The sequence below is a fragment of the Giraffa tippelskirchi genome, chromosome X (genome assembly GCF_054371585.1).
Source record: "Giraffa tippelskirchi isolate mGirTip1 chromosome X, T2T-mGirTip1v1.2.pri, whole genome shotgun sequence".
Classification (NCBI taxonomy): Eukaryota; Metazoa; Chordata; class Mammalia; order Artiodactyla; family Giraffidae; genus Giraffa; species Giraffa tippelskirchi.
Genome location: NC_137289.1, coordinates 58,052,430 through 58,079,850, shown reverse-complemented (window position 1 = coordinate 58,079,850; position 27,421 = coordinate 58,052,430).

Sequence of the window (27,421 nt, the reverse complement as noted above, 5' to 3'; positions counted from 1 at the left end):
TTCGGGCAACTTTCCTAAAATCACAGAGCTCAGATAGGGAAGAAGAGACTGGTCTGGCAACTTGCCAAGTTAACAGACCTCTGAAGACAAAGCAGGGAGAGGCCATCCAGACTCCTTAAGGTCACCCAACTCAGATGTGGAAACACAGAGAGGACAGACCACTTAATTCAGGTCACAGAGCTCAGACGTGGAAGCACAGAGAGGTTAGGCAACTTGCCTCATATCACACAGCTCTTGGATGGAAGCACAGAGAGGTCAGGAAACTTGCCGAAAATCACATACCTCAGAAGTGGAAACACAAGTGGTTGGTCACCTTGCCTACCAGCGTCGACAGCTCTTCAGTGGAAGCACAGAGAGGTCAGGAAATGTTCCTAGGATCATGTAGAAGCGAGTCGGAAGCAGAGAGAGGTCAAGCAACATACCTAAGATCACACATCTCACACGTGGAAGCCCAGAGACGTCAGACCACTCAGGTAAGGTCACACAGCCCATCCCTGGAAGCATGGAGAGGTCTGGCAATCTGCCTGGCCTCACACAGCTCAGAAGTGGAAACAGAGAGGTTCAGAAACTTGCCTGAGATCACACAAATCACAAGTGGAAGCACACAGAGCTCAGACCACTTCATTCCCGTCACCGAGCTCGACGTTGGAAGCACAGAGAGGTTAAGCAACTTACCTAAGATCACACAGCTCATAAGCAGAAGCACAAAGAGGTCAGGAAGCTCGCTTAAGGTCACAAACCTCAGAAGTGGAAGCACAGAGAAGTTAGGGAACTTGTGTAACATCACACAGCTCAACAGTGGAAGCACAGAGAGGTTTGGCAGTTTGCCTAATCTCACACAGCTCTTGGAGGGAAGCACGGAGAGGTCAGGAAACTTACCTAAGATCACATATGTCAGAGGTGAAAACACAAGCGGTTGATCACCTCGCCTAGCAGCGTACACAACTCTTAAGTGGAAGCACAGGGAGGTGAGGAAATGTTCCTAAGATCATGGAGAACCGGGTTGGAAGCACAGAGAGGAAAAGCAAATAGCCTAAGAACACACAGCACCTAAGTGGAAGCACAGAGTGATTCGGCACGTAGCCTAATAGCACGTGGCTCAGAAGTGGAACCACGGAGAGGTTAGGCAACTTGACTCAGATAACACAGCTCAAAAATGGGAGCACAGGGAGGGCAGGATGCTTGCTTATGATCACCCAGCTCAGAAGTGGAAGCACATACAAGTAAGGCAACATGACTAACATCATACAGCTCATAAGTAGGAGCACAGACAGGTCGGGCAACTTGCCTGGGATCACACAGCTCAAAAGTGGAAGCAGAGAGAGGTTAGACAACTTCCCTAAGATATGACAGCTCATAACTAGAAGAACAGAGAGGCCAGGCAAAATGTATCACCTAACACGGTTCAAATATTGGAAGAGCAGTGATGTTAGGCAACTTTCCTAAGATCACAGAGCTCACTTACGGAAGCAGAGTAGTCAGACAACTTGCCTAGTTAACACAGCTCTGAAGAGGAAGCGGGGAGAGGTCAGGCAGTCTCGCTAAACTCACCCAGTTCAGATGTGGATGCACAGAGAGGTCAGACCACTTACGGAATGACACAGACATCAGAAGTGGAAGCACAGAGAGGTCAGGCACCTTGCCTAAGATCACACAGCTCTTTGTTGGAAGCACAGAGAGGTCAGCCAACTTGGCGAAGATCACACATCTCAGAAGTGGAGGCACAGAACATTCGTCACCTTGCCTAACAGCACACAGCTCCTAAGTCGAAGCACAGAGCGGTGAGGAAATGTTCCCAAGATCATGTAGCTCGAGCTAGAAGCATCGAAGTCAGGTAGTGTGGCCTACGATCAGAGAGGTCTTAAGGGGAAGCACAGAGAGGTTAGAAACTTTACTGAAGAGCACACAGCTCAGACCTAGAAGAGATTTGAGCGAGACTGCCTGACCTCCCCCTGCTTCCTCTTCAGAGCTGTGTTAACTAGACAAGTTGTCTGACCACTCTGCTTCCGTAAGTGAGCTCTGGGATCTCAGGAAAGGTGCCTAACATCACTGCTCTTCCAATATTTGAACCGTGTGATTGTGTACATTTTGCCTGGCCTCTCTCTTCTTCCAGTTATGAGATGCCATAGCTTAGGGAAGTTGTCTAACCTCTCTTTGCTTCCACTTTTGAGCTGTGTGATAGACAGGATAGGCAACTTGTCTATGATCACACAGCTCCAAAACGTAAGGACAAAGAGGACAGGCAACAGGATGAGGATCGCAAAGCTCAGAAGAGGAAGCACAGACAAGTTAGCCAACTTCCCGAAGATATGACAGCTCATAAGTGGAAACACACAGAGCTAGAGAAATTCGTTAGGGTCACCCAGGTCACATATGGAAGCCCAGAGAGGTTAGGTCACTTTCCTCAGATGACAGAGCTCACTTATAGAAGCAGAGTGGTCAGGCAACGTACCTCAGAACACACAGATCAGAAGAGGAAGCGGAGAGAGGTCAGATGTGGAAGGTCAGACCACTCAGGTCAGGTCGCACAGCCCATCACTGGAAGCATGGACAGGTCTGGCAACCTGCGTGGCCTCACACAGGCTCAGAAGTGGAAACAGAGAGGTTGAGAAACCTACCTGTGATCACACAAATCAGAAGTGGAAGCACAGAGAGCTCAGACCACTTCATTCAGCTCACAGAGCTCTATGTTGGAAGCCCAGAGAGGTTAAGCAACTTACCTCAGATCACACAGCTCCTAAGTAGAAGCAGAGACAGGTCGGGGAAATTGCCTAAAATCACACACCTTCCACATGGAAGCACAGACAGTTCGGGCAACTTTCCTAAAATCACAGAGCTCAGATAGGGAAGAAGAGACTGGTCTGGCTACTTGCCAAGTTAACAGACATCTGAAGACAAAGCAGGGAGAGGCCATCCAGCCTCCTTAAGGTCACCCAACTAAGATGTGGAAACACAGAGAGGACAGACCACTTAATTCAGGTCACAGAGCTCAGACGTGGAAGCACAGAGAGGTTAGGCAACTTGCCTCATATCACACAGCTCTTGGATGGAAGCACAGAGAGGTCAGGAAACTTGCCGAAAATCACATACCTCAGAAGTGGAAACACAAGTGGTTGGTCACCTTGCCTACCAGCGTCCACAGCTCTTCAGTGGAAGCACAGAGAGGTCAGGAAATGTTCCTAGGATCATGTAGAAGTGAGTCGGAAGCAGAGAGGGGTCAAGCAACATACCTAAGATCACACATCTCACACGTGGAAGCCCAGAGACGTCAGACCACTCAGGTAAGGTCACACAGCCCATCCCTGGAAGCATGGAGAGGTCTGGCAATCTGCCTGGCCTCACACAGCTCAGAAGTGGAAACAGAGAGGTTCAGAAACTTACCTGAGATCACACAAATCACAAGTGGAAGCACACAGAGCTCAGACCACTTCATTCCCGTCACCGAGCTCGACGTTGGAAGCACAGAGAGGTTAAGCAACTTACCTAAGATCACACAGCTCATAAGCAGAAGCACAAAGAGGTCAGGAAACTCGCTTAAGGTCACAAACCTCAGAAGTGGAAGCCCAGAGAAGTTAGGGAACTTGTGTAACATCACACAGCTCAACAGTGGAAGCACAGAGAGGTTTGGCAGTTTGCCTAATCTCACACAGCTCTTGGAGGGAAGCACGGAGAGGTCAGGAAACTTGCCTAAGATCACATATGTCAGAGGTGAAAACACAAGCGGTTGATCACCTCGCCTAGCAGCGTACACAACTCTTAAGTGGAAGCACAGGGAGGTGAGGAAATGTTCCTAAGATCATGGAGAACCGAGTTGGAAGCACAGAGAGGTCAAGCAAATAGCCTAAGAACACACAGCACCTAAGTGGAAGCACAGAGTGATTCGGCACGTAGCCTAATAGCACGTGGCTCAGAAGTGGAACCACGGAGAGGTTAGGCAACTTGACTCAGATAACACAGCTCAAAAATGGGAGCACAAGGAGGACAGGATGCTTGCTTATGATCACCCAGCTCAGAAGTGGAAGCACATACAAGTTAGGCAACATGACTAACATCATACAGCTCATAAGTAGGAGCACAGACAGGTCAGGCAACTTGCCTGGGATCACACAGCTCAAAAGTGGAAGCAGAGAGAGGTTAGACAACTTCCCTAAGATATGACAGCTCATAACTGGAAGAACAGAGAGGCCAGGCAAAATGTATCACCTAACACGGTTCAAATATTGGAAGAGCAGTGATGTTAGGCAACTTTCCTAAGATCACAGAGCTCACTTACGGAAGCAGAGTAGTCAGACAACTTGCCTAGTTAACACAGCTCTGAAGAGGAAGCGGGGAGAGGTCAGGCAGTCTCGCTAAACTCACCCAGTTCAGATGTGGATGCACAGAGAGGTCAGACCACTTACGGAATGACACAGACATCAGAAGTGGAAGCACAGAGAGGTCAGGCACCTTGCCTAAGATCACACAGCTCTTTGTTGGAAGCACAGAGAGGTCAGGAAACTTGGCGAAGATCACACATCTCAGAAGTGGAGGCACAGAACATTCGTCACCTTGCCTAACAGCACACAGCTCCTAAGTCGAAGCACAGAGCGGTGAGGAAATGTTCCCAAGATCATGTAGCTCGAGCTAGAAGCATCGAAGTCAGGTAGTGTGGCCTACGATCAGAGAGGTCTTAAGGGGAAGCACAGAGAGGTTAGAAACTTTACTGAAGAGCACACAGCTCAGACCTAGAATTGATTTGAGCGAGACTGCCTGACCTCCCCCTGCTTCCTCTTCAGAGCTGTGTTAACTAGGCAAGTTGTCTGACCACTCTGCTTCCGTAAGTGAGCTCTGGGATCTCAGGAAAGGTGCCTAACATCACTGCTCTTCCAATATTTGAACCGTGTGATTGTGTACATTTTGCCTGGCCTCTCTCTTCTTCCAGTTATGAGATGCCATAGCTTAGGGAAGTTGTCTAACCTCTCTTTGCTTCCACTTTTGAGCTGTGTGATAGACAGGATAGGCAACTTGTCTAAGATCACACAGCTCCAAAACGTAAGGACAAAGAGGACAGGCAACAGGATGAGGATCGCAAAGCTCAGAAGAGGAAGCACAGACAAGTTCGACAACTTCCCGAAGATATGACAGCTCATAAGTGGAAACACACAGAGCTAGAGAAATTCGTTAGGGTCACCCAGGTCACATATGGAAGCCCAGAGAGGTTAGGTCACTTTCCTCAGATGACAGAGCTCACTTATAGAAGCAGAGTGGTCAGGCAACGTACCTCAGAACACACAGATCAGAAGAGGAAGCGGAGAGAGGTCAGATGTGGAAGGTCAGACCACTCAGGTCAGGTCGCACAGCCCATCACTGGAAGCATGGACAGGTCTGGCAACCTGCGTGGCCTCACACAGGCTCAGAAGTGGAAACAGAGAGGTTGAGAAACCTACCTGTGATCACACAAATCAGAAGTGGAAGCACAGAGAGCTCAGACCACTTCATTCAGCTCACAGAGCTCTATGTTGGAAGCCCAGAGAGGTGAAGCAACTTACCTCAGATCACACAGCTCCTAAGTAGAAGCAGAGACAGGTCGGGGAAATTGCCTAAAATCACACACCTTCCACATGGAAGCACAGACAGTTCGGGCAACTTTCCTAAAATCACAGAGCTCAGATAGGGAAGAAGAGACTGGTCTGGCAACTTGCCAAGTTAACAGACCTCTGAAGACAAAGCAGGGAGAGGCCATCCAGCCTCCTTAAGGTCACCCAACTCAGATGTGGAAACACAGAGAGGACAGACCACTTAATTCAGGTCACAGAGCTCAGACGTGGAAGCACAGAGAGGTTAGGCAACTTGCCTCATATCACACAGCTCTTGGATGGAAGCACAGAGAGGTCAGGAAACTTGCCGAAAATCACATACCTCAGAACTGGAAACACAAGTGGTTGGTCACCTTGCCTACCAGCGTCCACAGCTCTTCAGTGGAAGCACAGAGAGGTCAGGAAATGTTCCTAGGATCATGTAGAAGCGAGTCGGAAGCAGAGAGGGGTCAAGCAACATACCTAAGATCACACATCTCACACGTGGAAGCCCAGAGACGTCAGACCACTCAGGTAAGGTCACACAGCCCATCCCTGGAAGCATGGAGAGGTCTGGCAATCTGCCTGGCCTCACACAGCTCAGAAGTGGAAACAGAGAGGTTCAGAAACTTACCTGAGATCACACAAATCACAAGTGGAAGCACACAGAGCTCAGACCACTTCATTCCCGTCACCGAGCTCGACGTTGGAAGCACAGAGAGGTTAAGCAACTTACCTAAGATCACACAGCTCATAAGCAGAAGCACAGAGAGGTCAGGAAACTTGGCGAAGATCACACATCTCAGAAGTGGAGGCACAGAACATTCGTCACCTTGCCTACCAGCACACAGCTCCTAAGTCGAAGCACAGAGAGGTGAGGAAATGTTCCCAAGATCATGTAGCTCGAGCTAGAAGCATCGAAGTCAGGTAGTGTGGCCCAAGATCAGAGAGGTCTTAAGGGGAAGCACAGAGAGGTTAGAAACTTTACTGAAGAGCACACAGCTCAGACCTAGAAGTGATTTGAGCGAGACTGCCTGACCTCCCCCTGCTTCCTCTTCAGAGCTGTGTTAACTAGGCAAGTTGTCTGACCACTCTGCTTCCGTAAGTGAGCTCTGGGATCTCAGGAAAGGTGCCTAACATCACTGCTCTTCCAATATTTGAACCGTGTGATTGTGTACATTTTGCCTGGCCTCTCTCTTCTTCCAGTTATGAGATGCCATAGCTTAGGGAAGTTGTCTAACCTCTCTTTGCTTCCACTTTTGAGCTGTGTGATAGACAGGATAGGCAACTTGTCTATGATCACACAGCTCCAAAACGTAAGGACAAAGAGGACAGGCAACAGGATGAGGATCGCAAAGCTCAGAAGAGGAAGCACAGACAAGTTAGACAACTTCCCGAAGATATGACAGCTCATAAGTGGAAACACACAGAGCTAGAGAAATTCGTTAGGGTCACCCAGGTCACATATGGAAGCCCAGAGAGGTTAGGTCACTTTCCTCAGATGACAGAGCTCACTTATAGAAGCAGAGTGGTCAGGCAACGTACCTCAGAACACACAGATCAGAAGAGGAAGCGGAGAGAGGTCAGATGTGGAAGGTCAGACCACTCAGGTCAGGTCGCACAGCCCATCACTGGAAGCATGGACAGGTCTGGCAACCTGCGTGGCCTCACACAGGCTCAGAAGTGGAAACAGAGAGGTTGAGAAACCTACCTGTGATCACACAAATCAGAAGTGGAAGCACAGAGAGCTCAGACCACTTCATTCAGCTCACAGAGCTCTATGTTGGAAGCCCAGAGAGGTTAAGCAACTTACCTCAGATCACACAGCTCCTAAGTAGAAGCAGAGACAGGTCGGGGAAATTGCCTAAAATCACACACCTTCCACATGGAAGCACAGACAGTTCGGGCAACTTTCCTAAAATCACAGAGCTCAGATAGGGAAGAAGAGACTGGTCTGGCAACTTGCCAAGTTAACAGACCTCTGAAGACAAAGCAGGGAGAGGCCATCCAGCCTCCTTAAGGTCACCCAACTCAGATGTGGAAACACAGAGAGGACAGACCACTTAATTCAGGTCACAGAGCTCAGACGTGGAAGCACAGAGAGGTTAGGCAACTTGCCTCATATCACACAGCTCTTGGATGGAAGCACAGAGAGGTCAGGAAACTTGCCGAAAATCACATACCTCAGAAGTGGAAACACAAGTGGTTGGTCACCTTGCCTACCAGCGTCCACAGCTCTTCAGTGGAAGCACAGAGAGGTCAGGAAATGTTCCTAGGATCATGTAGAAGCGAGTCGGAAGCAGAGAGGGGTCAAGCAACATACCTAAGATCACACATCTCACACGTGGAAGCCCAGAGACGTCAGACCACTCAGGTAAGGTCACACAGCCCATCCCTGGAAGCATGGAGAGGTCTGGCAATCTGCCTGGCCTCACACAGCTCAGAAGTGGAAACAGAGAGGTTCAGAAACTTACCTGAGATCACACAAATCACAAGTGGAAGCACACAGAGCTCAGACCACTTCATTCCCGTCACCGAGCTCGACGTTGGAAGCACAGAGAGGTTAAGCAACTTACCTAAGATCACACAGCTCATAAGCAGAAGCACAAAGAGGTCAGGAAGCTCGCTTAAGGTCACAAACCTCAGAAGTGGAAGCACAGAGAAGTTAGGGAACTTGTGTAACATCACACAGCTCAACAGTGGAAGCACAGAGAGGTTTGGCAGTTTGCCTAATCTCACACAGCTCTTGGAGGGAAGCACGGAGAGGTCAGGAAACTTGCCTAAGATCACATATGTCAGAGGTGAAAACACAAGCGGTTGATCACCTCGCCTAGCAACGTACACAACTCTTAAGTGGAAGCACAGGGAGGTGAGGAAATGTTCCTAAGATCATGGAGAACCGGGTTGGAAGCACAGAGAGGAAAAGCAAATAGCCTAAGAACACACAGCACCTAAGTGGAAGCACAGAGTGGTTCGGCACGTAGCCTAATAGCACGTGGCTCAGAAGTGGAACCACGGAGAGGTTAGGCAACTTGACTCAGATAACACAGCTCAAAAATGGGAGCACAGGGAGGGCAGGATGCTTGCTTATGATCACCCAGCTCAGAAGTGGAAGCACATACAAGTTAGGCAACATGACTAACATCATACAGCTCATAAGTAGGAGCACAGACAGGTCGGGCAACTTGCCTGGGATCACACAGCTCAAAAGTGGAAGCAGAGAGAGGTTAGACAACTTCCCTAAGATATGACAGCTCATAACTGGAAGAACAGAGAGGCCAGGCAAAATGTATCACCTAACACGGTTCAAATATTGGAAGAGCAGTGATGTTAGGCAACTTTCCTAAGATCACAGAGCTCACTTACGGAAGCAGAGTAGTCAGACAACTTGCCTAGTTAACACAGCTCTGAAGAGGAAGCGGGGAGAGGTCAGGCAGTCTCGCTAAACTCACCCAGTTCAGATGTGGATGCACAGAGAGGTCAGACCACTTACGGAATGACACAGACATCAGAAGTGGAAGCACAGAGAGGTCAGGCAACTTGCCTAAGATCACACAGCTCTTTGTTGGAAGCACAGAGAGGTCAGGAAACTTGGCGAAGATCACACATCTCAGAAGTGGAGGCACAGAACATTCGTCACCTTGCCTACCAGCACACAGCTCCTAAGTCGAAGCACAGAGAGGTGAGGAAATGTTCCCAAGATCATGTAGCTCGAGCTAGAAGCATCGAAGTCAGGTAGTGTGGCCCAAGATCAGAGAGGTCTTAAGGGGAAGCACAGAGAGGTTAGAAACTTTACTGAAGAGCACACAGCTCAGACCTAGAAGTGATTTGAGCGAGACTGCCTGACCTCCCCCTGCTTCCTCTTCAGAGCTGTGTTAACTAGGCAAGTTGTCTGACCACTCTGCTTCCGTAAGTGAGCTCTGGGATCTCAGGAAAGGAGCCTAACATCACTGCACTTCCAATATTTGAACCGTGTGATTGTGTACATTTTGCCTGGCCTCTCTCTTCTTCCAGTTATGAGATGCCATAGCTTAGGGAAGTTGTCTAACCTCTCTTTGCTTCCACTTTTGAGCTGTGTGATAGACAGGATAGGCAACTTGTCTAAGATCACACAGCTCCAAAACGTAAGGACAAAGAGGACAGGCAACAGGATGAGGATCGCAAAGCTCAGAAGAGGAAGCACAGACAAGTTAGACAACTTCCCGAAGATACGACAGCTCATAAGTGGAAACACACAGAGCTAGAGAAATTCGTTAGGGTCACCCAGGTCACATATGGAAGCCCAGAGAGGTTAGGTCACTTTCCTCAGATGACAGAGCTCACTTATAGAAGCAGAGTGGTCAGGCAACGTACCTCAGAACACACAGATCAGAAGAGGAAGCGGAGAGAGGTCAGATGTGGAAGGTCAGACCACTCAGGTCAGGTCGCACAGCCCATCACTGGAAGCATGGACAGGTCTGGCAACCTGCGTGGCCTCACACAGGCTCAGAAGTGGAAACAGAGAGGTTGAGAAACCTACCTGTGATCACACAAATCAGAAGTGGAAGCACAGAGAGCTCAGACCACTTCATTCAGCTCACAGAGCTCTATGTTGGAAGCCCAGAGAGGTTAAGCAACTTACCTCAGATCACACAGCTCCTAAGTAGAAGCAGAGACAGGTCGGGGAAATTGCCTAAAATCACACACCTTCCACATGGAAGCACAGACAGTTCGGGCAACTTTCCTAAAATCACAGAGCTCAGATAGGGAAGAAGAGACTGGTCTGGCAACTTGCCAAGTTAACAGACCTCTGAAGACAAAGCAGGGAGAGGCCATCCAGCCTCCTTAAGGTCACCCAACTCAGATGTGGAAACACAGAGAGGACAGACCACTTAATTCAGGTCACAGAGCTCAGACGTGGAAGCACAGAGAGGTTAGGCAACTTGCCTCATATCACACAGCTCTTGGATGGAAGCACAGAGAGGTCAGGAAACTTGCCGAAAATCACATACCTCAGAAGTGGAAACACAAGTGGTTGGTCACCTTGCCTACCAGCGTCCACAGCTCTTCAGTGGAAGCACAGAGAGGTCAGGAAATGTTCCTAGGATCATGTAGAAGCGAGTCGGAAGCAGAGAGAGGTCAAGCAACATACCTAAGATCACACATCTCACACGTGGAAGCCCAGAGACGTCAGACCATTCAGGTAAGGTCACACAGCCCATCCCTGGAAGCATGGAGAGGTCTGGCAATCTGCCTGGCCTCACACAGCTCAGAAGTGGAAACAGAGAGGTTCAGAAACTTGCCTGAGATCACACAAATCACAAGTGGAAGCACACAGAGCTCAGACCACTTCATTCCCGTCACCGAGCTCGACGTTGGAAGCACAGAGAGGTTAAGCAACTTACCTAAGATCACACAGCTCATAAGCAGAAGCACAAAGAGGTCAGGAAGCTCGCTTAAGGTCACAAACCTCAGAAGTGGAAGCACAGAGAAGTTAGGGAACTTGTGTAACATCACACAGCTCAACAGTGGAAGCACAGAGAGGTTTGGCAGTTTGCCTAATCTCACACAGCTCTTGGAGGGAAGCACGGAGAGGTCAGGAAACTTACCTAAGATCACATATGTCAGAGGTGAAAACACAAGCGGTTGATCACCTCGCCTAGCAGCGTACACAACTCTTAAGTGGAAGCACAGGGAGGTGAGGAAATGTTCCTAAGATCATGGAGAACCGGGTTGGAAGCACAGAGAGGAAAAGCAAATAGCCTAAGAACACACAGCACCTAAGTGGAAGCACAGAGTGGTTCGGCACGTAGCCTAATAGCACGTGGCTCAGAAGTGGAACCACGGAGAGGTTAGGCAACTTGACTCAGATAACACAGCTCAAAAATGGGAGCACAGGGAGGGCAGGATGCTTGCTTATGATCACCCAGCTCAGAAGTGGAAGCACATACAAGTAAGGCAACATGACTAACATCATACAGCTCATAAGTAGGAGCACAGACAGGTCGGGCAACTTGCCTGGGATCACACAGCTCAAAAGTGGAAGCAGAGAGAGGTTAGACAACTTCCCTAAGATATGACAGCTCATAACTGGAAGAACAGAGAGGCCAGGCAAAATGTATCACCTAACACGGTTCAAATATTGGAAGAGCAGTGATGTTAGGCAACTTTCCTAAGATCACAGAGCTCACTTACGGAAGCAGAGTAGTCAGACAACTTGCCTAGTTAACACAGCTCTGAAGAAGAAGCGGGGAGAGGTCAGGCAGTCTCGCTAAACTCACCCAGTTCAGATGTGGATGCACAGAGAGGTCAGACCACTTACGGAATGACACAGACATCAGAAGTGGAAGCACAGAGAGGTCAGGCACCTTGCCTAAGATCACACAGCTCTTTGTTGGAAGCACAGAGAGGTCAGCCAACTTGGCGAAGATCACACATCTCAGAAGTGGAGGCACAGAACATTCGTCACCTTGCCTAACAGCACACAGCTCCTAAGTCGAAGCACAGAGCGGTGAGGAAATGTTCCCAAGATCATGTAGCTCGAGCTAGAAGCATCGAAGTCAGGTAGTGTGGCCTACGATCAGAGAGGTCTTAAGGGGAAGCACAGAGAGTTTAGAAACTTTACTGAAGAGCACACAGCTCAGACCTAGAAGAGATTTGAGCGAGACTGCCTGACCTCCCCCTGCTTCCTCTTCAGAGCTGTGTTAACTAGACAAGTTGTCTGACCACTCTGCTTCCGTAAGTGAGCTCTGGGATCTCAGGAAAGGTGCCTAACATCACTGCTCTTCCAATATTTGAACCGTGTGATTGTGTACATTTTGCCTGGCCTCTCTCTTCTTCCAGTTATGAGATGCCATAGCTTAGGGAAGTTGTCTAACCTCTCTTTGCTTCCACTTTTGAGCTGTGTGATAGACAGGATAGGCAACTTGTCTATGATCACACAGCTCCAAAACGTAAGGACAAAGAGGACAGGCAACAGGATGAGGATCGCAAAGCTCAGAAGAGGAAGCACAGACAAGTTAGCCAACTTCCCGAAGATATGACAGCTCATAAGTGGAAACACACAGAGCTAGAGAAATTCGTTAGGGTCACCCAGGTCACATATGGAAGCCCAGAGAGGTTAGGTCACTTTCCTCAGATGACAGAGCTCACTTATAGAAGCAGAGTGGTCAGGCAACGTACCTCAGAACACACAGATCAGAAGAGGAAGCGGAGAGAGGTCAGATGTGGAAGGTCAGACCACTCAGGTCAGGTCGCACAGCCCATCACTGGAAGCATGGACAGGTCTGGCAACCTGCGTGGCCTCACACAGGCTCAGAAGTGGAAACAGAGAGGTTGAGAAACCTACCTGTGATCACACAAATCAGAAGTGGAAGCACAGAGAGCTCAGACCACTTCATTCAGCTCACAGAGCTCTATGTTGGAAGCCCAGAGAGGTTAAGCAACTTACCTCAGATCACACAGCTCCTAAGTAGAAGCAGAGACAGGTCGGGGAAATTGCCTAAAATCACACACCTTCCACATGGAAGCACAGACAGTTCGGGCAACTTTCCTAAAATCACAGAGCTCAGATAGGGAAGAAGAGACTGGTCTGGCTACTTGCCAAGTTAACAGACATCTGAAGACAAAGCAGGGAGAGGCCATCCAGCCTCCTTAAGGTCACCCAACTCAGATGTGGAAACACAGAGAGGACAGACCACTTAATTCAGGTCACAGAGCTCAGACGTGGAAGCACAGAGAGGTTAGGCAACTTGCCTCATATCACACAGCTCTTGGATGGAAGCACAGAGAGGTCAGGAAACTTGCCGAAAATCACATACCTCAGAAGTGGAAACACAAGTGGTTGGTCACCTTGCCTACCAGCGTCCACAGCTCTTCAGTGGAAGCACAGAGAGGTCAGGAAATGTTCCTAGGATCATGTAGAAGTGAGTCGGAAGCAGAGAGGGGTCAAGCAACATACCTAAGATCACACATCTCACATGTGGAAGCCCAGAGACGTCAGACCACTCAGGTAAGGTCACACAGCCCATCCCTGGAAGCATGGAGAGGTCTGGCAATCTGCCTGGCCTCACACAGCTCAGAAGTGGAAACAGAGAGGTTCAGAAACTTACCTGAGATCACACAAATCACAAGTGGAAGCACACAGAGCTCAGACCACTTCATTCCCGTCACCGAGCTCGACGTTGGAAGCACAGAGAGGTTAAGCAACTTACCTAAGATCACACAGCTCATAAGCAGAAGCACAAAGAGGTCAGGAAACTCGCTTAAGGTCACAAACCTCAGAAGTGGAAGCACAGAGAAGTTAGGGAACTTGTGTAACATCACACAGCTCAACAGTGGAAGCACAGAGAGGTTTGGCAGTTTGCCTAATCTCACACAGCTCTTGGAGGGAAGCACGGAGAGGTCAGGAAACTTGCCTAAGATCACATATGTCAGAGGTGAAAACACAAGCGGTTGATCACCTCGCCTAGCAGCGTACACAACTCTTAAGTGGAAGCACAGGGAGGTGAGGAAATGTTCCTAAGATCATGGAGAACCGAGTTGGAAGCACAGAGAGGTCAAGCAAATAGCCTAAGAACACACAGCACCTAAGTGGAAGCACAGAGTGATTCGGCACGTAGCCTAATAGCACGTGGCTCAGAAGTGGAACCACGGAGAGGTTAGGCAACTTGACTCAGATAACACAGCTCAAAAATGGGAGCACAAGGAGGACAGGATGCTTGCTTATGATCACCCAGCTCAGAAGTGGAAGCACATACAAGTTAGGCAACATGACTAATATCATACAGCTCATAAGTAGGAGCACAGACAGGTCGGGCAACTTGCCTGGGATCACACAGCTCAAAAGTGGAAGCAGAGAGAGGTTAGACAACTTCCCTAAGATATGACAGCTCATAACTGGAAGAACAGAGAGGCCAGGCAAAATGTATCACCTAACACGGTTCAAATATTGGAAGAGCAGTGATGTTAGGCAACTTTCCTAAGATCACAGAGCTCACTTACGGAAGCAGAGTAGTCAGACAACTTGCCTAGTTAACACAGCTCTGAAGAGGAAGAGGGGAGAGGTCAGGCAGTCTCGCTAAACTCACCCAGTTCAGATGTGGATGCACAGAGAGGTCAGACCACATTCGGAATGACACAGACATCAGAAGTGGAAGCACAGAGAGGTCAGGCAACTTGCCTAAGATCACACAGCTCTTTGTTGGAAGCACAGAGAGGTCAGGAAACTTGGCGAATATCACACATCTCAGAAGTGGAGGCACAGAACATTCGTCACCTTGCCTACCAGCACACAGCTCCTAAGTCGAAGCACAGAGAGGTGAGGAAATGTTCCCAAGATCATGTAGCTCGAGCTAGAAGCATCGAAGTCAGGTAGTGTGGCCCAAGATCAGAGAGGTCTTAAGGGGAAGCACAGAGAGGTTAGAAACTTTACTGAAGAGCACACAGCTCAGACCTAGAAGTGATTTGAGCGAGACTGCCTGACCTCCCCCTGCTTCCTCTTCAGAGCTGTGTTAACTAGGCAAGTTGTCTGACCACTCTGCTTCCGTAGGTGAGCTCTGGGATCTCAGGAAAGGTGCCTAACATCACTGCTCTTCCAATATTTGAACCGTGTGATTGTGTACATTTTGCCTGGCCTCTCTCTTCTTCCAGTTATGAGATGCCATAGCTTAGGGAAGTTGTCTAACCTCTCTTTGCTTCCACTTTTGAGCTGTGTGATAGACAGGATAGGCAACTTGTCTAAGATCACACAGCTCCAAAACGTAAGGACAAAGAGGACAGGCAACAGGATGAGGATCGCAAAGCTCAGAAGAGGAAGCACAGACAAGTTAGACAACTTCCCGAAGATATGACAGCTCATAAGTGGAAACACACAGAGCTAGAGAAATTCGTTAGGGTCACCCAGGTCACATATGGAAGCCCAGAGAGGTTAGGTCACTTTCCTCAGATGACAGAGCTCACTTATAGAAGCAGAGTGGTCAGGCAACGTACCTCAGAACACACAGATCAGAAGAGGAAGCGGAGAGAGGTCAGATGTGGAAGGTCAGACCACTCAGGTCAGGTCGCACAGCCCATCACTGGAAGCATGGACAGGTCTGGCAACCTGCGTGGCCTCACACAGGCTCAGAAGTGGAAACAGAGAGGTTGAGAAACCTACCTGTGATCACACAAATCAGAAGTGGAAGCACAGAGAGCTCAGACCACTTCATTCAGCTCACAGAGCTCTATGTTGGAAGCCCAGAGAGGTTAAGCAACTTACCTCAGATCACACAGCTCCTAAGTCGAAGCAGAGACAGGTCGGGGAAATTGCCTAAAATCACACACCTTCCACATGGAAGCACAGACAGTTCGGGCAACTTTCCTAAAATCACAGAGCTCAGATAGGGAAGAAGAGACTGGTCTGGCTACTTGCCAAGTTAACAGACATCTGAAGACAAAGCAGGGAGAGGCCATCCAGCCTCCTTAAGGTCACCCAACTCAGATGTGGAAACACAGAGAGGACAGACCACTTAATTCAGGTCACAGAGCTCAGACGTGGAAGCACAGAGAGGTTAGGCAACTTGCCTCATATCACACAGCTCTTGGATGGAAGCACAGAGAGGTCAGGAAACTTGCCGAAAATCACATACCTCAGAAGTGGAAACACAAGTGGTTGGTCACCTTGCCTACCAGCGTCCACAGCTCTTCAGTGGAAGCACAGAGAGGTCAGGAAATGTTCCTAGGATCATGTAGAAGTGAGTCGGAAGCAGAGAGGGGTCAAGCAACATACCTAAGATCACACATCTCACATGTGGAAGCCCAGAGACGTCAGACCACTCAGGTAAGGTCACACAGCCCATCCCTGGAAGCATGGAGAGGTCTGGCAATCTGCCTGGCCTCACACAGCTCAGAAGTGGAAACAGAGAGGTTCAGAAACTTACCTGAGATCACACAAATCACAAGTGGAAGCACACAGAGCTCAGACCACTTCATTCCCGTCACCGAGCTCGACGTTGGAAGCACAGAGAGGTTAAGCAACTTACCTAAGATCACACAGCTCATAAGCAGAAGCACAAAGAGGTCAGGAAACTCGCTTAAGGTCACAAACCTCAGAAGTGGAAGCACAGAGAAGTTAGGGAACTTGTGTAACATCACACAGCTCAACAGTGGAAGCACAGAGAGGTTTGGCAGTTTGCCTAATCTCACACAGCTCTTGGAGGGAAGCACGGAGAGGTCAGGAAACTTGCCTAAGATCACATATGTCAGAGGTGAAAACACAAGCGGTTGATCACCTCGCCTAGCAGCGTACACAACTCTTAAGTGGAAGCACAGGGAGGTGAGGAAATGTTCCTAAGATCATGGAGAACCGAGTTGGAAGCACAGAGAGGTCAAGCAAATAGCCTAAGAACACACAGCACCTAAGTGGAAGCACAGAGTGATTCGGGACGTAGCCTAATAGCACGTGGCTCAGAAGTGGAACCACGGAGAGGTTAGGCAACTTGACTCAGATAACACAGCTCAAAAATGGGAGCACAAGGAGGACAGGATGCTTGCTTATGATCACCCAGCTCAGAAGTGGAAGCACATACAAGTTAGGCAACATGACTAATATCATACAGCTCATAAGTAGGAGCACAGACAGGTCGGGCAACTTGCCTGGGATCACACAGCTCAAAAGTGGAAGCAGAGAGAGGTTAGACAACTTCCCTAAGATATGACAGCTCATAACTGGAAGAACAGAGAGGCCAGGCAAAATGTATCACCTAACACGGTTCAAATATTGGAAGAGCAGTGATGTTAGGCAACTTTCCTAAGATCACAGAGCTCACTTACGGAAGCAGAGTAGTCAGACAACTTGCCTAGTTAACACAGCTCTGAAGAGGAAGAGGGGAGAGGTCAGGCAGTCTCGCTAAACTCACCCAGTTCAGATGTGGATGCACAGAGAGGTCAGACCACATTCGGAATGACACAGACATCAGAAGTGGAAGCACAGAGAGGTCAGGCAACTTGCCTAAGATCACACAGCTCTTTGTTGGAAGCACAGAGAGGTCAGGAAACTTGGCGAATATCACACATCTCAGAAGTGGAGGCACAGAACATTCGTCACCTTGCCTACCAGCACACAGCTCCTAAGTCGAAGCACAGAGAGGTGAGGAAATGTTCCCAAGATCATGTAGCTCGAGCTAGAAGCATCGAAGTCAGGTAGTGTGGCCCAAGATCAGAGAGGTCTTAAGGGGAAGCACAGAGAGGTTAGAAACTTTACTGAAGAGCACACAGCTCAGACCTAGAAGTGATTTGAGCGAGACTGCCTGACCTCCCCCTGCTTCCTCTTCAGAGCTGTGTTAACTAGGCAAGTTGTCTGACCACTCTGCTTCCGTAGGTGAGCTCTGGGATCTCAGGAAAGGTGCCTAACATCACTGCTCTTCCAATATTTGAACCGTGTGATTGTGTACATTTTGCCTGGCCTCTCTCTTCTTCCAGTTATGAGATGCCATAGCTTAGGGAAGTTGTCTAACCTCTCTTTGCTTCCACTTTTGAGCTGTGTGATAGACAGGATAGGCAACTTGTCTAAGATCACACAGCTCCAAAACGTAAGGACAAAGAGGACAGGCAACAGGATGAGGATCGCAAAGCTCAGAAGAGGAAGCACAGACAAGTTAGACAACTTCCCGAAGATATGACAGCTCATAAGTGGAAACACACAGAGCTAGAGAAATTCGTTAGGGTCACCCAGGTCACATATGGAAGCCCAGAGAGGTTAGGTCACTTTCCTCAGATGACAGAGCTCACTTATAGAAGCAGAGTGGTCAGGCAACGTACCTCAGAACACACAGATCAGAAGAGGAAGCGGAGAGAGGTCAGATGTGGAAGGTCAGACCACTCAGGTCAGGTCGCACAGCCCATCACTGGAAGCATGGACAGGTCTGGCAACCTGCGTGGCCTCACACAGGCTCAGAAGTGGAAACAGAGAGGTTGAGAAACCTACCTGTGATCACACAAATCAGAAGTGGAAGCACAGAGAGCTCAGACCACTTCATTTAGCTCACAGAGCTCTATGTTGGAAGCCCAGAGAGGTTAAGCAACTTACCTCAGATCACACAGCTCCTAAGTCGAAGCAGAGACAGGTCGGGGAAATTGCCTAAAATCACACACCTTCCACATGGAAGCACAGACAGTTCGGGCAACTTTCCTAAAATCACAGAGCTCAGATAGGGAAGAAGAGACTGGTCTGGCAACTTGCCAAGTTAACAGACCTCTGAAGACAAAGCAGGGAGAGGCCATCCAGCCTCCTTAAGGTCACCCAACTCAGATGTGGAAACACAGAGAGGACAGACCACTTAATTCAGGTCACAGAGCTCAGACGTGGAAGCACAGAGAGGTTAGGCAACTTGCCTCATATCACACAGCTCTTGGATGGAAGCACAGAGAGGTCAGGAAACTTGCCGAAAATCACATACCTCAGAAGTGGAAACACAAGTGGTTGGTCACCTTGCCTACCAGCGTACACAGCTCTTCAGTGGAAGCACAGAGAGGTCAGGAAATGTTCCTAGGATCATGTAGAAGCGAGTCGGAAGCAGAGAGAGGTCAAGCAACATACCTAAGATCACACATCTCACACGTGGAAGCCCAGAGACGTCAGACCACTCAGGTAAGGTCACACAGCCCATCCCTGGAAGCATGGAGAGGTCTGGCAATCTGCCTGGCCTCACACAGCTCAGAAGTGGAAACAGAGAGGTTCAGAAACTTACCTGAGATCACACAAATCACAAGTGGAAGCACACAGAGCTCAGACCACTTCATTCCCGTCACCGAGCTCGACGTTGGAAGCACAGAGAGGTTAAGCAACTTACCTAAGATCACACAGCTCATAAGCAGAAGCACAAAGAGGTCAGGAAGCTCGCTTAAGGTCACAAACCTCAGAAGTGGAAGCACAGAGAAGTTAGGGAACTTGTGTAACATCACACAGCTCAACAGTGGAAGCACAGAGAGGTTTGGCAGTTTGCCTAATCTCACACAGCTCTTGGACGGAAGCACGGAGAGGTCAGGAAACTTGCCTAAGATCACATATGTCAGAGGTGAAAACACAAGCGGTTGATCACCTCGCCTAGCAGCGTACACAACTCTTAAGTGGAAGCACAGGGAGGTGAGGAAACGTTCCTAAGATCATGGAGAACCGGGTTGGAAGCACAGAGAGGTCAAGCAAATAGCCTAAGAACACACAGCACCTAAGTGGAAGCACAGAGTGGTTCGGCACGTAGCCTAATAGCACGTGGCTCAGAAGTGGAACCACGGAGAGGTTAGGCAACTTGACTCAGATAACACAGCTCAAAAATGGGAGCACAGGGAGGGCAGGATGCTTGCTTATGATCACCCAGCTCAGAAGTGGAAGCACATACAAGTAAGGCAACATGACTAACATCATACAGCTCATAAGTAGGAGCACAGACAGGTCGGGCAACTTGCCTGGGATCACACAGCTCAAAAGTGGAAGCAGAGAGAGGTTAGACAACTTCCCTAAGATATGACAGCTCATAACTGGAAGAACAGAGAGGCCAGGCAAAATGTATCACCTAACACGGTTCAAATATTGGAAGAGCAGTGATGTTAGGCAACTTTCCTAAGATCACAGAGCTCACTTACGGAAGCAGAGTAGTCAGACAACTTGCCTAGTTAACACAGCTCTGAAGAGGAAGCGGGGAGAGGTCAGGCAGTCTCGCTAAACTCACCCAGTTCAGATGTGGATGCACAGAGAGGTCAGACCACTTACGGAATGACACAGACATCAGAAGTGGAAGCACAGAGAGGTCAGGCACCTTGCCTAAGATCACACAGCTCTTTGTTGGAAGCACAGAGAGGTCAGCAAACTTGGCGAAGATCACACACCTCAGACGTGGAGGCACAGAACATTCGTCACCTTGCCTACCAGCACACAGCTCCTAAGTCGAAGCACAGAGAGGTGAGGAAATGTTCCCAAGATCATGTAGCTCGAGCTAGAAGCATCGAAGTCAGGTAGTGTGGCCCAAGATCAGAGAGGTCTTAAGGGGAAGCACAGAGAGGTTAGAAACTTTACTGAAGAGCACACAGCTCAGACCTAGAAGTGATTTGAGCGAGACTGCCTGACCTCCCCCTGCTTCCTCTTCAGAGCTGTGTTAACTAGGCAAGTTGTCTGACCACTCTGCTTCCGTAAGTGAGCTCTGGGATCTCAGGAAAGGTGCCTAACATCACTGCTCTTCCAATATTTGAACCGTGTGATTGTGTACATTTTGCCTGGCCTCTCTCTTCTTCCAGTTATGAGATGCCATAGCTTAGGGAAGTTGTCTAACCTCTCTTTGCTTCCACTTTTGAGCTGTGTGATAGACAGGATAGGCAACTTGTCTAAGATCACACAGCTCCAAAACGTAAGGACAAAGAGGACAGGCAACAGGATGAGGATCGCAAAGCTCAGAAGAGGAAGCACAGACAAGTTAGACAACTTCCCGAAGATATGACAGCTCATAAGTGGAAACACACAGAGCTAGAGAAATTCGTTAGGGTCACCCAGGTCACATATGGAAGCCCAGAGAGGTTAGGTCACTTTCCTCAGATGACAGAGCTCACTTATAGAAGCAGAGTGGTCAGGCAACGTACCTCAGAACACACAGATCAGAAGAGGAAGCGGAGAGAGGTCAGATGTGGAAGGTCAGACCACTCAGGTCAGGTCGCACAGCCCATCACTGGAAGCATGGACAGGTCTGGCAACCTGCGTGGCCTCACACAGGCTCAGAAGTGGAAACAGAGAGGTTGAGAAACCTACCTGTGATCACACAAATCAGAAGTGGAAGCACAGAGAGCTCAGACCACTTCATTCAGCTCACAGAGCTCTATGTTGGAAGCCCAGAGAGGTTAAGCAACTTACCTCAGATCACACAGCTCCTAAGTAGAAGCAGAGACAGGTCGGGGAAATTGCCTAAAATCACACACCTTCCACATGGAAGCACAGACAGTTCAGGCAACTTTCCTAAAATCACAGAGCTCAGATATGGAAGAAGAGACTGGTCTGGCAACTTGCCAAGTTAACAGACCTCTGAAGACAAAGCAGGGAGAGGCCATCCAGCCTCCTTAAGGTCACCCAACTCAGATGTGGAAACACAGAGAGGACAGACCACTTAATTCAGGTCACAGAGCTCAGACGTGGAAGCACAGAGAGGTTAGGCAACTTGCCTCATATCACACAGCTCTTGGATGGAAGCACAGAGAGGTCAGGAAACTTGCCGAAAATCACATACCTCAGAAGTGGAAACACAAGTGGTTGGTCACCTTGCCTACCAGCGTACACAGCTCTTCAGTGGAAGCACAGAGAGGTCAGGAAATGTTCCTAGGATCATGTAGAAGCGAGTCGGAAGCAGAGAGAGGTCAAGCAACATACCTAAGATCACACATCTCACACGTGGAAGCCCAGAGACGTCAGACCACTCAGGTAAGGTCACACAGCCCATCCCTGGAAGCATGGAGAGGTCTGGCAATCTGCCTGGCCTCACACAGCTCAGAAGTGGAAACAGAGAGGTTCAGAACCTTACCTGAGATCACACAAATCACAAGGGAAGCACACAGAGCTCAGACCACTTCATTCCCGTCACCGAGCTCGACGTTGGAAGCACAGAGAGGTTAAGCAACTTACCTAAGATCACACAGCTCATAAGCAGAAGCACAAAGAGGTCAGGAAACTCGCTTAAGGTCACAAACCTCAGAAGCGGAAGCACAGAGAAGTTAGGGAACTTGTGTAACATCACACAGCTCAACAGTGGAAGCACAGAGAGGTTTGGCAGTTTGCCTAATCTCACACAGCTCTTGGACGGAAGCACGGAGAGGTCAGGAAACTTGCCTAAGATCACATATGTCAGAGGTGAAAACACAAGCGGTTGATCACCTCGCCTAGCAGCGTACACAACTCTTAAGTGGAAGCACAGGGAGGTGAGGAAACGTTCCTAAGATCATGGAGAACCGGGTTGGAAGCACAGAGAGGTCAAGCAAATAGCCTAAGAACACACAGCACCTAAGTGGAAGCACAGAGTGGTTCGGCACGTAGCCTAATAGCACGTGGCTCAGAAGTGGAACCACGGAGAGGTTAGGCAACTTGACTCAGATAACACAGCTCAAAAATGGGAGCACAAGGAGGGCAGGATGCTTGCTTATGATCACCCAGCTCAGAAGTGGAAGCACATACAAGTTAGGCAACATGACTAACATCATACAGCTCATAAGTAGGAGCACAGACAGGTCGGGCAACTTGCCTGGGATCTCACAGCTCAAAAGTGGAAGCAGAGAGAGGTTAGACAACTTCCCTAAGATATGACAGCTCATAACTGGAAGAACAGAGAGGCCAGGCAAAATGTATCACCTAACACGGTTCAAATATTGCAAGAGCAGTGATGTTAGGCAACTTTCCTAAGATCACAGAGCTCACTTACGGAAGCAGAGTAGTCAGACAACTTGCCTAGTTAACACAGCTCTGAAGAGGAAGCGGGGAGAGGTCAGGCAGTCTCGCTAAACTCACCCAGTTCAGATGTGGATGCACAGAGAGGTCAGACCACTTACGGAATGACACAGACATCAGAAGTGGAAGCACAGAGAGGTCAGGCACCTTGCCTAAGATCACACAGCTCTTTGTCGGAAGCACAGAGAGGTCAGGAAACTTGGCGAAGATCACACATCTCAGACGTGGAGGCACAGAACATTCGTCACCTTGCCTACCAGCACACAGCTCCTAAGTCGAAGCACAGAGAGGTGAGGAAATGTTCCCAAGATCATGTAGCTCGAGCTAGAAGCATCGAAGTCAGGTAGTGTGGCCCAAGATCAGAGAGGTCTTAAGGGGAAGCACAGAGAGGTTAGAAACTTTACTGAAGAGCACACAGCTCAGACCTAGAAGTGATTTGAGCGAGACTGCCTGACCTCCCCCTGCTTCCTCTTCAGAGCTGTGTTAACTAGGCAAGTTGTCTGACCACTCTGCTTCCGTAAGTGAGCTCTGGGATCTCAGGAAAGGTGCCTAACATCACTGCTCTTCCAATATTTGAACCGTGTGATTGTGTACATTTTGCCTGGCCTCTCTCTTCTTCCAGTTATGAGATGCCATAGCTTAGGGAAGTTGTCTAACCTCTCTTTGCTTCCACTTTTGAGCTGTGTGATAGACAGGATAGGCAACTTGTCTAAGATCACACAGCTCCAAAACGTAAGGACAAAGAGGACAGGCAACAGGATGAGGATCGCAAAGCTCAGAAGAGGAAGCACAGACAAGTTAGACAACTTCCCGAAGATATGACAGCTCATAAGTGGAAACACACAGAGCTAGAGAAATTCGTTAGGGTCACCCAGGTCACATATGGAAGCCCAGAGAGGTTAGGTCACTTTCCTCAGATGACAGAGCTCACTTATAGAAGCAGAGTGGTCAGGCAACGTACCTCAGAACACACAGATCAGAAGAGGAAGCGGAGAGAGGTCAGATGTGGAAGGTCAGACCACTCAGGTCAGGTCGCACAGCCCATCACTGGAAGCATGGACAGGTCTGGCAACCTGCGTGGCCTCACACAGGCTCAGAAGTGGAAACAGAGAGGTTGAGAAACCTACCTGTGATCACACAAATCAGAAGTGGAAGCACAGAGAGCTCAGACCACTTCATTCAGCTCACAGAGCTCTATGTTGGAAGCCCAGAGAGGTTAAGCAACTTACCTCAGATCACACAGCTCCTAAGTAGAAGCAGAGACAGGTCGGGGAAATTGCCTAAAATCACACACCTTCCACATGGAAGCACAGACAGTTCGGGCAACTTTCCTAAAATCACAGAGCTCAGATAGGGAAGAAGAGACTGGTCTGGCAACTTGCCAAGTTAACAGACCTCTGAAGACAAAGCAGGGAGAGGCCATCCAGCCTCCTTAAGGTCACCCAACTCAGATGTGGAAACACAGAGAGGACAGACCACTTAATTCAGGTCACAGAGCTCAGACGTGGAAGCACAGAGAGGTTAGGCAACTTGCCTCATATCACACAGCTCTTGGATGGAAGCACAGAGAGGTCAGGAAACTTGCCGAAAATCACATACCTCAGAAGTGGAAACACAAGTGGTTGGTCACCTTGCCTACCAGCGTCCACAGCTCTTCAGTGGAAGCACAGAGAGGTCAGGAAATGTTCCTAGGATCATGTAGAAGCGAGTCGGAAGCAGAGAGGGGTCAAGCAACATACCTAAGATCACACATCTCACACGTGGAAGCCCAGAGACGTCAGACCACTCAGGTAAGGTCACACAGCCCATCCCTGGAAGCATGGAGAGGTCTGGCAATCTGCCTGGCCTCACACAGCTCAGAAGTGGAAACAGAGAGGGTCAGAAACTTACCTGAGATCACACAAATCACAAGTGGAAGCACACAGAGCTCAGACCACTTCATTCCCGTCACCGAGCTCGACGTTGGAAGCACAGAGAGGTTAAGCAACTTACCTAAGATCACACAGCTCATAAGCAGAAGCACAAAGAGGTCAGGAAGCTCGCTTAAGGTCACAAACCTCAGAAGTGGAAGCACAGAGAAGTTAGGGAACTTGTGTAACATCACACAGCTCAACAGTGGAAGCACAGAGAGGTTTGGCAGTTTGCCTAATCTCACACAGCTCTTGGACGGAAGCACGGAGAGGTCAGGAAACTTGCCTAAGATCACATATGTCAGAGGTGAAAACACAAGGGGTTGATCACCTCGCCTAGCAGCGTACACAACTCTTAAGTGGAAGCACAGGGAGGGGAGGAAATGTTCCTAAGATCATGGAGAACCGGGTTGGAAGCACAGAGAGGAAAAGCAAATAGCCTAAGAACACACAGCACCTAAGTGGAAGCACAGAGTGGTTCGGCACGTAGCCTAATAGCACGTGGCTCAGAAGTGGAACCACGGAGAGGTTAGGCAACTTGACTCAGATAACACAGCTCAAAAATGGGAGCACAAGGAGGGCAGGATGCTTGCTTATGATCACCCAGCTCAGAAGTGGAAGCACATACAAGTTAGGCAACATGACTAACATCATACAGCTCATAAGTAGGAGCACAGACAGGTCGGGCAACTTGCCTGGGATCACACAGCTCAAAAGTGGAAGCAGAGAGAGGTTAGACAACTTCCCTAAGATATGACAGCTCATAACTGGAAGAACAGAGAGGCCAGGCAAAATGTATCACCTAACACGGTTCAAATGTTGGAAGAGCAGTGATGTTAGGCAACTTTCCTAAGATCACAGAGCTCACTTACGGAAGCAGAGTAGTCAGACAACTTGCCTAGTTAACACAGCTCTGAAGAGGAAGCGGGGAGAGGTCAGGCAGTCTCGCTAAACTCACCCAGTTCAGATGTGGATGCACAGAGAGGTCAGACCACTTACGGAATGACACAGACATCAGAAGTGGAAGCACAGAGAGGTCAGTCACCTTGCCTAAGATCACACAGCTCTTTGTTGGAAGCACAGAGAGGTCAGCCAACTTGGCGAAGATCACACATCTCAGAAGTGGAGGCACAGAACATTCGTCACCTTGCCTACCAGCACACAGCTCCTAAGTCGAAGCACAGAGAGGTGAGGAAATGTTCCCAAGATCATGTAGCTCGAGCTAGAAGCATCGAAGTCAGGTAGTGTGGCCCAAGATCAGAGAGGTCTTAAGGGGAAGCACAGAGAGGTTAGAAACTTTACTGAAGAGCACACAGCTCAGACCTAGAAGTGATTTGAGCGAGACTGCCTGACCTCCCCCTGCTTCCTCTTCAGAGCTGTGTTAACTAGGCAAGTTGTCTGACCACTCTGCTTCCGTAAGTGAGCTCTGGGATCTCAGGAAAGGTGCCTAACATCACTGCTCTTCCAATATTTGAACCGTGTGATTGTGTACATTTTGCCTGGCCTCTCTCTTCTTCCAGTTATGAGATGCCATAGCTTAGGGAAGTTGTCTAACCTCTCTTTGCTTCCACTTTTGAGCTGTGTGATAGACAGGATAGGCAACTTGTCTAAGATCACACAGCTCCAAAACGTAAGGACAAAGAGGACAGGCAACAGGATGAGGATCGCAAAGCTCAGAAGAGGAAGCACAGACAAGTTAGACAACTTCCCGAAGATATGACAGCTCATAAGTGGAAACACACAGAGCTAGAGAAATTCGTTAGGGTCACCCAGGTCACATATGGAAGCCCAGAGAGGTTAGGTCACTTTCCTCAGATGACAGAGCTCACTTATAGAAGCAGAGTGGTCAGGCAACGTACCTCAGAACACACAGATCAGAAGAGGAAGCGGAGAGAGGTCAGATGTGGAAGGTCAGACCACTCAGGTCAGGTCGCACAGCCCATCACTGGAAGCATGGACAGGTCTGGCAACCTGCGTGGCCTCACACAGGCTCAGAAGTGGAAACAGAGAGGTTGAGAAACCTACCTGTGATCACACAAATCAGAAGTGGAAGCACAGAGAGCTCAGACCACTTCATTCAGCTCACAGAGCTCTATGTTGGAAGCCCAGAGAGGTTAAGCAACTTACCTCAGATCACACAGCTCCTAAGTAGAAGCAGAGACAGGTCGGGGAAATTGCCTAAAATCACACACCTTCCACATGGAAGCACAGACAGTTCGGGCAACTTTCCTAAAATCACAGAGCTCAGATAGGGAAGAAGAGACTGGTCTGGCAACTTGCCAAGTTAACAGACCTCTGAAGACAAAGCAGGGAGAGGCCATCCAGCCTCCTTAAGGTCACCCAACTCAGATGTGGAAACACAGAGAGGACAGACCACTTAATTCAGGTCACAGAGCTCAGACGTGGAAGCACAGAGAGGTTAGGCAACTTGCCTCATATCACACAGCTCTTGGATGGAAGCACAGAGAGGTCAGGAAACTTGCCGAAAATCACATACCTCAGAAGTGGAAACACAAGTGGTTGGT